The sequence below is a fragment of the Kogia breviceps genome, chromosome 18, assembly GCF_026419965.1.
Source record: "Kogia breviceps isolate mKogBre1 chromosome 18, mKogBre1 haplotype 1, whole genome shotgun sequence".
Classification (NCBI taxonomy): Eukaryota; Metazoa; Chordata; class Mammalia; order Artiodactyla; family Physeteridae; genus Kogia; species Kogia breviceps.
The window spans coordinates 10,288,046-10,300,954 of record NC_081327.1 but is presented as its reverse complement, the minus strand read 5'-3'; the positions used below and the strand labels follow the sequence as shown (position 1 = coordinate 10,300,954).

Here is a 12,909-nt window from a genome sequence, read left to right as displayed (position 1 = left end):
GATGCTGGGGTTTCCCTACGTGAGGGGAGGGCAGGACTGCCAGAGATCTGGCATGAGGGAGGAGAGGAATCCGGTGACAGATTCACCATCTCAGGCTGTCCTTTACTGATCTGGTCCACATCCCCACTGGATCCCACTGGGTGGCAGCAGAGCCTTCAGGTTGCTGCAAGCAAAAGTATTTGGGCATATCCATGACTTGGGAGGTGACGGTGCACTGGGGCCAATGAGGCTTCTGTCCCAGTAGCCAGGGCCTCAGCACCAACAGCGGGCTCACCCCACTTGAATAACTTAAGGGTCTGTGTGAGACAGAGAAACAAGAGGCTTTGTACAGTTTCCTGAGGCTGATATCATTGGGGCTGTTATCCTAGGCCGGAAACACTGAGAAGAAGTCATTACCATTACTAGAATCTGGAGGGGGTGGTGTTTGGAGAACGCCCTCTGACAGGATCTCTGATCCCAGGCTGAAAACTCATCCAGCCCACAGCGACACTACAGGGAGGGAGCTGGGGAATTAATACCCCAACCTCACTCAATATCCTCCCTCTGGTCTCCTGTTGGGTCTCCCCATTGACTGAACCCAGCTGGAAGGCAGGAGATTCCATTGACAGTCCCACAGTGCAGGGCAGGGGGAAGTGAATGAGAGAGTGAATTTGAAGAAGGAAACAGAAAGTGTCCAGCAGTCACCCCTTTCCTTTGTCCCGATGAAAATCAGAGTCCTCAATACGGAAGACACAATTCCCATCCGTTACCATATTGTTCTAATGATAATGGGTCACACACCCACAGCGTTAGACAACCAGTTCTTCACGTGCCACAGTGAGAGGAAGATGGGGAAAAACAGCATAAAACGAAGATGAAAAGGTCCTGTCTGTGTAGCTGGTGGTGATCAGAGCTGCCCTCTCCTACCACCCATTCTATGTTCTCTTACCACCTGCCACCCCCTCCTCTGGACAACTGGTGTGACACAAATCTTCATTCTTAAGGGAAGTAAGTGTTCAATGGTCTTGTCTTTATTGGCTCTTGGCCACTTTCGTCTGAACAGGGCCACCGGCCAAGGAGATATTACCCCCGACGCATCCCCCCGGCGGATGCGTCGGGGGTAATATCCAAATATAGTCTTCCTTGATCCAGCAACCCAGCCTTCCTCTGGCGGTCAGGTTCCCTCTGGCCGTCAGCAGAGTGGCCCTCGTCTCTGCCTGTTGTTTCAGCAGCGCAAGGAGCACAAAATGGCAAGGGGACAGTCCTGGCTTCCAATTGATTAGAGCTCTGATGGGGTTCCTCACCCACACCAAGACCAAGGTCACAGAGACCAGGAGCAAAAATTCTTTAAGCGGGTTGTTAGGTGTACTAGTGGGAGGGGACACTCCCTTATCCTCCCCTGATTCATGGACCCCTGCATTCTGGCTCTGGGAGAGGTGACACGATAGACTGGCCACTGGTTCAAGACATACAGCATCTCCTGTTGGGTGGCAGGGTACCTTCTCTCACCCGGTGCCCTCATCAACCATCACGGCCATTCCACCCTTCCGATAAGTCAGCTGTCTCTGTGGAGTGGGACACCTGGAAGATCAGTGAGCTCCACGGATGGGAGTTAACTGCCTCACTGCCTTTGCCTTAAATTATGTCCTCTGGCTGGAAGCAATACTTCATGGGATACTGTAGCAATAGAACAGACATCTCCTAAGTTCCCAAATGGCAGGGTTGACAGAAGCATTGAGTACGAGGAAGGCAAATCAGAACCCACAGTGTGTATTTATCCCCGTGGGGAGAAAGCTCAGTCCTCTCGAGGGTGGGGTATGTCCTGGGTAGTCCTGCTGTAGAAAGACGCCATAACAGGCTTGGAGTTGGCCTCTGCCTCTGTTGGTTTGGGCACTGAGTACAGTCAACAGTCAGGTCACCCTGGGGAGAGTTAGCCCATTTGTTTTTACCATGTGGAGCCTCCACCGCCCACGTGGCCACTTTGCACGTGGGCCCAGTGTGCAGCACGGATGGGAGGGAAGCCGCCTGACGCTGTCCACAGGATACCAAGGGTTCCCATGCTCAGGGCATGGGTTCTGGCGGGCATTCGTGTGGGACGTGAACATCTTCAGACCCTGTGCCCATCCCCAGAGGCCCTTACGCATATCCCCCCGTCTTCATTTGATACCTTTCTTCTTACCAAGCCCTTGACTAGTGCCGAAGTGGACCTGAGGACCTCTCTCCCTCCCACAAAGTGGATCCCTGAAGTTTTGCTGCCTGAAGGATTTCCCTACGTCACTCTTTCAGGACCACACGTCTGAGTGCTAACACAGCAGCTACCCACTCCTGCCTGGTGCCAGCCCGCGCTCCAGATCTGTCCGTACGCCTAGTCTGTGCCTTCAGTCCCCCTGTAAACGGATCCCAGGGAACCCCCATGAGCTCATAAGTGTGGGTGGGGGAAGAGGCAGGAGGTGCGGGTGCCGTGGGTGCCTGAGCCACCCGCTGGGGTGCCCTGTGCCCTGATCTCATACACACCTTCTCCATGGATGGCAGATGCTGCTGTGCGTGCCCAGCGTCATGGTTTGGTAGCTTGACTGCACCCAGGATGTGACGTGCCGTTCAGGTCACGATGCCCTTGGTGTCCCACGGTCAGGTGTTCAAACTTTACTGGGTCCCAGTAATAAGTCAGGAGCTGTTGCCCAGATGGAGGATAGTTATTTGCAGAAGAAGACATAGCTTTGCTCCAAAACCCCAAGGTTCTGCACTCTGATTATCCTATTATCTCTTTATGTCACAGAAACTTTCAGGGACGTTGGGTCTCTTGGGTCAGATGACCCGAGGTTCAGAGCAGCTAGGTTTCCAGTCTGAACCTGCATCAGAGCCCCTTCCTGCTCTAGGATCCACTCAAAAGTGACAATCTTATGGGTTCCCTCACACATGAGTAGGAGTAGTATGTCAAAATGGGCTACATCCCCCCCCAGCCAACTCCTAAAGGACTGATCTGTTTTGTAAAGGGAGCCACACAAGTTGTAGCAAATTGTCTCTCAGTTTAGAAGGAATATTGAGACATGCCCCAGACCTATCGTCCCCTAGGACTTACACCAGCGTGAAGCGGTGGGGAGGAGATGACGCACAGTTTATCCTCCACCCTGCGGCACACGTGTGTTATCATCAAGGGTGCCTGCTACTTCTTGTTCACCGTGTCCGGTTAAATAACACAAATCCATCAATGAAGTGGACCGGTGTGACGTTCTGTAGAAAATCAGATGATCAAGGTTCCTCTGGGACAAGAGGGCAGGAGAGTTGAGCAAGAGTCCAGAAAGTCAAGGTGTACTCTTGTCCCTGAAATATAAGTGCTTCTGATGATCTCTGCCAACGAATACAGAACAATGAATTGTTAGGTCTGTAAGAAACCACATCCAGAACCGTAGCTGCAATGATCGTTGCCACTTACATTTGCCAGAAACTGTCATCATTCTCTAGACCATCATTCTCTAGAGATGCGATAGCCACCTAGGTCCCTGTGTCTCTCGTGCTGTGGTGTTGGCATTAATCTCAGAAATTCCCCCAGGGGTGCATTACAGCTTCTGATTTACCATCTTGGTGGGCGTGGTAATAGTTTCAGAAGCACCATTCGGTCTTTCTTACCATAACAGCCCTCACTCCATGGGTCAGGGAACCTACGTGAGGGCTTTTCCTGTTACCTATTCCTATTATACATTCTAGGATGACATAAATAACAGGATGAGTCTGTGGTCCTCTGAAGCCCACTGGGAGAGGGACTTGAGCCAAAAGTCTGTCTACATCCTCACCTGGCTCACGGTGGCGATAAGCATCCATCCAGAGCTATCATCCAAATAATCCTCACAAGGTCTGAGCATTTATTTCCCTTTGACCAGTGCCCAAGTCCTCCAGATAAATGCACGCCCCCCCCACCCCCCCACCCCCCCACCCCCCCACCCGCCAACCAGTCTTTCTGGTGTAGGGGGAAGATTCACTGCCTACACCCATGGTTGCATTGCAGGGTCCTTCTCAAACGGGCCCAGCCTCCTTGCCCATTCACGGGGTTCCAGGTCTATGAACTGGCTTAGTCTGGGAATTGAATGAGAATGTCATAAGTCCCTGTCGTGGTGACCTAAGATCTCTTCCCGTCAGAGCTAGAAAATTCCCTGCACCTTTAGGGACCCCCGGTCATTTAGCTTTGCCATGGATCCCCACCTGTCAAAACACTCTGATGACATTTTTGCTCTGTGGCTTGTTCCAGTGATTGGGGCCACATTGCCCTGTATACCCAGTGTCACCACTTGGCTGCTCCCAAATCCTCTTTTTCCAGCATTCCCATAAGCGTCTTATGCCTCAGAGGTTCTTCTGCCACCACAGTGCTCTCGATGTCCCCTCCTCTGATGCCTTCCCACGGTCCCCTGGTCCCCAAACTTGGGGCTCTATTTCTCTCCAATACGCTGGAGAAGTTCTAGCATTGAGTCCAGATAGTAACTCACTAACCTAGCAGGCTCATAATGATATTCCCAGATGCCTGAACCCACACCTGCAATCCTATATCCCATGTGAAAGAATTTGGCCCCATGAAGCCTTTCTCTTGGTCCTATTTGGTCTCACACCCTTAGAATCTGTATCAGCCAGGGTCCAGGCAGGCATCAGGAACCACACACCAATTTTAAAGGGGAAAGTATTTTGGTTTTGGTTTTTGGTTTGGGGGTGTTTTGTTTTGGCCACGTGGCATGGCCACAAACCTTGGCATCGAACCCAGTTAATATAAAGAATCATTAATGAATTCCCTGGCGGCCCGGTGGTCAGGGGGTCAGGACTCCGTGATTCCACTGCAGGGGCACTGGGTTCAGTCCCCAGTCAGGGAACTAAGATCCCTCGGCGTGACCAAAAAAGAAAGAAAGAAAGAAAGAAATGTCACATGGCCACACCTAGCTTTAAGGGATGGAGAAACAAGACTCTGCCTTTGGATGGGAAGAGCAGCAAAGACACATTACAAAGGGATGGGAGGAATCTGTAGCCATTAAACGACCTACCCCATACACTAACTATGACAGATTTTCGGATGAAGAGGTGGTTCTGTTTTCTGTAGCTGTCTCTTGACACAGAGGCCTGGCATTTTGTAGAATTCTCTTCGGCTCCCTGAGTTTCAGGGACCTGAGAACACTTCATTCAGTCAAAGAACCTCTGACCACTTTGGGATCTTAATTACTTGAGGACAAAGGTGAATGAATTCATTGACTCCCCTTTCACCTCTTTGTCATTGTCACTATTAAGAATCTTTACTGAGTCACTGATGGCTTTAAAAACTGAACCCAAAGAAAGATTTACTTTATTTACATCAATAATTAACGTTTTAAACCCACACTAACTCTCGTTAAAATGCCCGCTTAGGGTTACTTTATTTAGAGGTGGGTTAGGGCCATCTTCACAATGCTAAAAATTAATTTAAAACACACAAATAAAAATGCCATGTCTCCCTGACCAAGGCTAAGTGAGCAGATACAGGCAATTTAGAATAGAGAAAAAAGCCCTTTATTTAAGCTTGTGAGTTTGCGTGCAAACAAACTTAAAATAACCTTCCAGGGGGCTATATATGGAACAATGTCCAAAGCTCACACAGAAAGAGAAAACATTCCAATTTCAAGAAGCCAGGTAGAGAGACCTTGTTGAATACATAGGACATTGGGTGGAGACCCCAGAAAAGTTATAATTTATGAGTAGAGCTAAACCAGCCCTAGAGTAAAGTCTATTCTATACCCATGTTAACAAAGCTTAACTATTCTATATTATTCTCTATTCTATACTCTTAAATATTCCTATATATTAGCAATGAACGTGAAGTATTTTAAAATACCACTTGCAAAGGCATCTACACACATAAAATATCAAATAATAAATTTAACAAAATATGTGGAAGACTTGTACACTAAAATCTAGTGAGTATAGCTAACAGAAGTGAAAAAAGTCTTAGATAAGTGGAGAGAGATACCATGTTCATGGATTGGAGGACTCAATATTGTGAAGATATCAATTCTGCCACATTGACATACATATTCAATGCAATTTAAATCGATTAAAATAAAATTCCAATTCCAATCAAAAGTTTAGCAAGCCTTTTGTAGTGGCTGACAAGCTGATTCTAAAATTTATAATGAAGTGGAAAGGTCCTATAATAGCTAAGACAGTTTTACAAAAGTAGAAGTTGGAGGATTTACACTATCTGATTTTAAGGCTACTACAAAAATACAGTGATCTGGGACTTCCCTGGTGGCGCAGTGGTTAAGCATCTGCCTGCCAGTGCAGGGGACACGGGTTCAAGCCCTGGTCCGGGAAGATCCCACATACTGCAGAGCAACTAAGCCCATTCACCACAACTACTGAGCTCACGTGCCACAACTACTGAAGCCCGTGCACCTAGAGCCACGCTCTGCAACAAGAGAAGCCACCACAGTGAGAAGCATGCGCACTGCAACAAAGTGTAGCCCCCACTCACTGCAACTAGAGAAAGCCTGGGCACAGCAACGAAGACTGAACACAGCCAAAAATAAATAAATAAATAAATAAATAAAATTTTAAAAATACAATGATCAACAGAGTGTGGTATTATCTAGATGTATATGTTAAATAGAACAGAGTAGAGTCCAGAAATGCATATGCATATGATCAAATGATTTTCAGCTAAGGGTATGAAAGTAATTTAATGAGAAAGGACAATCTTTTCTACAAAGGATTGGAGAACTGGGGGATTTAGGGAGAAAATGGACCTCAATCCTTACCTCACACCATTCACAAAAATGAACTCAAAATGGATCATAAACCTAAATGCAAAGGCAAAATGATAAATCTTCTAGAAAAAAGCATAGCAAAAAAATTTTTGTGACCTTACAGTAAATGAAATTTTTATATTGAACACCAAAAAACATGAATCATGAAAAAACCTGATAAATTGGGCTTTCTCAAAATGAAAAACTTCTTCTCTTCAAAAGATACCATTTTCTTAACAGTAAAAAGACAAGTCCCAGACTGAAAGAAAATACTTGCAACACATATATTGAAAACATGAAGCACTCTTATAATGCAATAATAAGATGGCAAATAACCCAGTTTTTTTTTAACACCTTTACTGGAGTATAATTGCTTTAAAATGTTGTGTTAGTTTCTGCTGTAAACAAAATGAATCAGCTATATGTATACATATAACTCCCTATCCCCTCCCTCTTGCATCTCCCTCCCACCCTCCCTATCCCACCCCTCTAGGTGGTCACAAAGCACCAAGCTCATCTCCCTGTGAGATGCAGTTGCTTCCCACTAGCTATCTATTTTACATTTGGTAGTGTATATATGTCAATGCTACTCTCTCACTTCATCCCAGCTTACCCTCCCTTCCCTCTCCCCATGTCCTCAAGTCCATTCTTTATGTCTGTACCTTTATTCCTGTCCTGCCGCTAGGTTCATCAGAACCTTTTTTTCCCTTAGATTCCATATATGTGTTAGCATATGGTATTTGTTTTTCTCCTTCTGACTTACTTCACTCTGTATGACAGACTCTAGGTCCATCCCCCTCACTACAAATAACTCAATTTCGTTTCTTTTTATGGCTGAGTAACATTCCATTGTATATATGTGCCACATCTTCTTTATCCATTCATCTGTTGATGGACACTTAGGTTGCTTCCATGTCCTGGCTATTGTAAATAGAGCTGCGATGAACATTGTGGTACGTGACTCTTTTTGAATTATGGTTTTCTCAGGGTATATGCCCAGTAGTGGGATTGCTGGGTCATATGGTAATTCTATTTTTAGTTTTTTAAGGAACCTCCATACTGTTCTCCATAGTGGCTGTATCAATTTACATCCCCACCAACGGTGCAAGAGGGTTCCCTTTTCTCCACACCCTCTCCAGCATTTATAGTTTGTAAATTTTTTGATGATGGCCATTCTGACCGGTGTGAGGTGATACCTCATTGTAGTTTTTTTTTTTTTCTTAACATCTTTATTGGAGTATACCTGTTTTACAATGGTGTGTTAGTTTCTGCTCATTGTAGTTTTGATTTGCATTTCTCTAATGATTAGTGATGTTGAGCATCCTTTCATGTCAAATAACCTAGTTTTAAATGGGCCAGTGATTTGAACTGACACTTTGCTAATAAAGGTATACAAATAGTTAATTAGCACATGAAAAATGCTCAACATTTTTCATTATCAGAGAAATGCCAATTAAAAGCATAATGAGATACTACTACACACCCTCTAGAATGGTTAAATTGAAAAGTCTGACAAAACCATGGGTTAGCAAGAATGTGGACCAACCGGAATTCTCCTACATTGTTGGTGAGAATGTAAAACTGTGGGACCACTTTGGAAGAAGGTCTGGGGATTCCTTATAAAACCTACTATGCACCTACCCTATGCCCCAGCAGTTCCACATTTACCCTAGAAAATGAGAATGTATGTCCAAACAAGGTCTTTTTATATGAATGTTTATAGGAGCTTTATATGGTAGCAAGCATTTACTGGATGCCTATGCTGTAATCATGTGCTGGGTGCACAGGGACGGATCAGACACAGTTGGAAGGAACCAGGCACACATATGAACACAGCCAGACATGGTCTACACATACAGCCATACATGTACACATAACATACACACAGACATGGGCATGTACACACAGAGAAACATGCGCACACACACACACATGCACACAGAGACACGGACATGTACATGTACAGAAGTGCACACACAAACTCACACGAACACACAGACACACACGCACACACACAGCCATTGTACCGTAAGGCAAAAATTCCTAATACAAAGGCATAGACAAAAGACTTTGGACATCAACAGTTTAGCAAATATCTACTGAGCATCAGGAAGACCAGGCAACAGAGGGGGAGGTGCACACAATGTCAGGGAATAAGTAGAGAAGATCGAAGACCGGACACAGCATCCCAGTGTGATAGAAGCTTCTGGGAAGGCCTGGGGGTCAGAGAGGGCTGGGTACAAGCACATATGGATTGCTCAAAATAGGCCACAGCAAGAGCCCATATTGAAGTAGAACTGAAGGGCTGAAACATAAGGGGTGGTGGTCCCAGTGAGAACGGTGGGTCGGCACAGTCAGGAAGAGCCCAGCAGTTAAAAGCCTAGTGTCTGAATCGGAGACATGGGTGCTAGTCCCAGCTTTTGAGCGTCACCATCTCCTTGAGCCTCATCCCCCAATGTGATGTGTATTTATTTAACAAGTCCCTTCTATTACCAGGCTCTGTCGTAGATGCTGGGGATACAGCAGGGAATAAACAAATCAAAACCAAACCCCCTGCCTTTGTGGAGCTTACCTTCTTGTTGGGGAAAGTAGTCATTGAACATAGAAATAAATATAGAGAAATAATATGTCAGGCAATGATAAGTGCTCAGAAGAAACTCAAGCAGAGCAAGGGGTCAGAGGTTGACATAGCTGCTGTTCTTCTAAACAAGAGTGAGCAAAGAGTGCTGTTATAACAGAGACATGAATGAAGGGTGGGAGTGGGAGTAAGGAGGATGGTTTCAGAGAGCTGGAGGAGCATATGCAAAGGCCCTTGAGGTCAGTGTGTGCCCGCCATGTGTTCCTGGAACAGCCTGGAGGCCAGTGTGGGTGGAGGAGGAGCGAGAGAGGGCAGAACAGGACACGGGGACAGAGTAGGGCATTATAGACCATTTTAAGGACTTAGACTCTCTCTTGGGGTAAAATGGGAATCCACTGGAAGGCTTCACACAGATGTGATACAATCTGACTTATATTTAACAGATCACTCTGATACCAAGAGGGGAATAGACTGAAGTGGGGCGAGGGCAGCACGTATTGCAATAATCCAGGTGAACAACGATGGTCCCGTTAGTGTTTAAAAAAGATGTCTTCACTATATGTTAGCCATTCGATTCATTTTGTTTTTATTTTATTTTCCATATAATGTCACAAATAATTTGCCAACCATTGCTCTAGACTAACCTTCTCATTTTCCAGATGAGGAAACTGAGGCTCATAAAGGAAAAGAGATCGGCTCAGGCTAAGAAAGATCCAGGGATTTCTCTCACACCAAAAAGGCAGAGCCACTTCTCCCACAGGGGTGGTGGTGAAAGGTCCCTACAGGTATATAAACAGAAATGGGGTAAAGAATAGAGGAAGGGGTCTTACACTTCCAAGGTTCCTTCTACACCTGAGATGGAGGGACTCTGTGGCCAGGTCACCTGGAGTGTGGCTTAAGAATGTGATCATCGGGCTTCCCTGGTGGCGCAGTGGTTGGGAGTCCGCCTGCTGATGCAGGGGACACGGGTTCGTGCCCCGGTCCGGGAAGATCCCACATGCCGCGGAGCGGCTGGGCCCGTGGGCCATGGCCGCTGGGCCTGCGCGTCCGGAGCCTGTGCTCCGCAACGGGAGGGGCCACGGCAGTGAGAGGCCCGCGTACCACCAAAAAAAAAAAAAAAAAAAGAATGTGATCATCTTCCCAAGCCTGTGACTTGGGAGGACAGACACAGGCTGAGAAAGGGGGCACTTTCTTCCCAGATCCTTTGATGTGGAATCACTCAAAGATGTCAAAGACAGGGTAAGCCTGAAGGCGGGAGAAATCCTACAGCCCCCCTAAGAACTCAACCTATATCTGATCCTTAGCCTCCGCATAATAGAATCAGATGGGTAGGCTTGGGTAGAAAGGGGTGTTTCCCCTACAAACTCACCCACTGGGATGCACTATATATACCTTGTGTTAACAGGGAACCCAGAATTCAGCTCACTGTTCTAGCCTATTTGGAATCCCTGAGTGAGCCTCTGCGCCCCTGACTCGCTCCGGGGATACCCCCTCAGTTCTGCATCTTCACACCCTCCCTCACCAGCCATCAAGGTAGCCTCTGGGGGAAGCAAAGGCTGCAACAGGAATGACGTTAACATAGAAGAAATTACAAAATGGTAGCAGGATGCCCCTGGAGCGCTCTTCAGCACTCACTGCTTCATCTGTAACACAAGTCTCTCTGACAGGCTGTTATGGGTGGTACCGCCCCCAAATTCACATGTTGAAGTCCTAACCTCCATTACTTCAGAAAGTGACCTTATTTAGAAATAGGATCCTCACAGGCGTAATGAAGTTAAAACAAGGACATTAGGGTGGGACCTAATCCAACTGGTATCCTCATACTAAGGGAAAATCTGGACACAGACATACATAGAAGGGGACTTCCCTGGGGGTCCAGTGGTTAAGAATCCACCTTCCAATGCAGGGGACGTGGGTTCGATCTCTGGTAGGGGAACTAAGATTCCATGTGCCGTGGGGCAACTAAGCCAATGCGCCACAACTACTGAGCATGTGAGCCACAACTAGAGGGCCTGTGTGCCGCAACTACAGAGCCCACACGCTCTGGAGCCCACATGCCACAACTAGAGACCGCAACTACTAAGCCCGCGCACCACAACTAGAAGAGAAGCCCACAGGCGGCAACGAAGAGCCCGGGTGCCACAACTAAGACCTGACGCAGCCAAAAATAAAATAAATAAATATTTTTTAAAAAGACATGCATAGAGGGAAGATGATGTGAACACACAAGAGGAAGACAGCCATCTACAAGCCAAGGAGAAAGGCCTGGAAGAGATCTTTCCCTCACAGCCCTCAGGAGGAACCAACCCTGCTGATACCTTTATTTTGGACTTTCAGCCTCTCAATCTGTGGTCCTTAGTTACGGCAGCCTCAGCAAACTAATTAACAGGTCAAGAGATTATTTAAGATGACCTTCACTACAGGTGCTAGAAGCCAGCTTTGGGGCTAGGACAGAAGAGGAAGGGTGAGTACCAGTCAGATGCATGGGAAGGGTTGAGGGCTCTGAGACAAGATTCTGGAGATGGAAGCAGATGTCTGTGCAGGTGTCTGTGCAACCACCCTCTCTGCCCTCCAGTTTCCCCTAACCCATTGGTCCTGCATTGGCAATTGTGGCCAAGATCTGAGACCTTGCACCACATCTATAGGTACACAATGACCCAGGAAAACCACATACTGTTACAGCTCAAAGGAGGTGAGTGCTGGAGGCCTGAGTCCCAAGAAGAAGGGAGGGTGGCTCAGAGGCCTGGGTCCCGAGAGACAGGGTCTTTGGGACCAGAACTCTCTCTTACTGTATATATGAACTGTTCCTAATATTTATGTTAATAACCAGGGCTTCCCTGGTGGCGCAGTGGTTGAGAGTCTGCCTGCTAATGCAGGGGACACGGGTTCGAGCCCTGGTCTGGGAAGATTCCACATGCCGTGGAGCAACTGGGCCCGCGAGCCACTGCTACTGAGCCTGCGCATCTGGAGCCTGGGCTCCGCAACAAGAGAGGCCGTGATAGTGAGAGGCCCGCGCACCGCGATGAAGAGTGGCTCCCACTTGCCACAACTAGAGAAAGCCCTCGCACAGAAATGAAGACCCAACACAGCCAAAAATAAATAAATAAATAAAATTAAAAAACCATATTAATAATAATATTCTTAATATTAACAGTCCCCAATTGAAAACTCTAAATATATTTTTACATAAAATTTAGAGTTTTACCAACACCATTCTTACTGTGGCATTTTTCTCTATTAAAAATAAATATTCATTTATACCATAGAACTCACAGAAACAGTACCAAGTCTGAAAGCACACGAAGGGCATCTCTACCTCATGTTACATCGGAAAGCTTATATATATATATATATATATATATATATATATATATATACGAAATAGGATTTTCCAGCCATGAACAAGAAATCTGAATGACACAACGTGTTCATGGTACTGACACCGACATGTGGGTTAGATACGATGGCAATCTGTCGTTCAGGGGTGCCGGAAGTAACACTGAAGCCCCCATTACCCTATTCAGCCTTCCAGAAGGTAACGGAGGAGGCTGGTGCCATGACGTGTTCAGAGGATGAGGCCTGGGCTGAGCAGGAACCACT

At 46.6% G+C, this 12,909-nt stretch overlaps 2 protein-coding genes across 2 annotated transcripts in view; both read right to left on the bottom strand.

Annotated features, from left to right (window-relative positions):
- LYPD3 (LY6/PLAUR domain containing 3) overlaps nt 1-12,909 on the bottom strand; it is a 103,292-nt gene that overhangs the window by 20,365 nt on the left and 70,018 nt on the right. Inside the window, exons 6-7 of the transcript XR_010837971.1 lie at nt 3,059-3,327; nt 2,494-2,650 (exon numbers count right to left, since the gene is read on the bottom strand). The gene's annotated coding sequence lies outside the window, so the exon portion shown is untranslated. The remainder of the gene's footprint in view (nt 1-2,493; nt 2,651-3,058; nt 3,328-12,909) is intronic.
- The window catches only part of RPS19 (ribosomal protein S19), a 115,455-nt gene that overhangs the window by 56,879 nt on the left and 45,667 nt on the right, over nt 1-12,909 (bottom strand). The gene's annotated exons all lie outside the window — the stretch shown is intronic.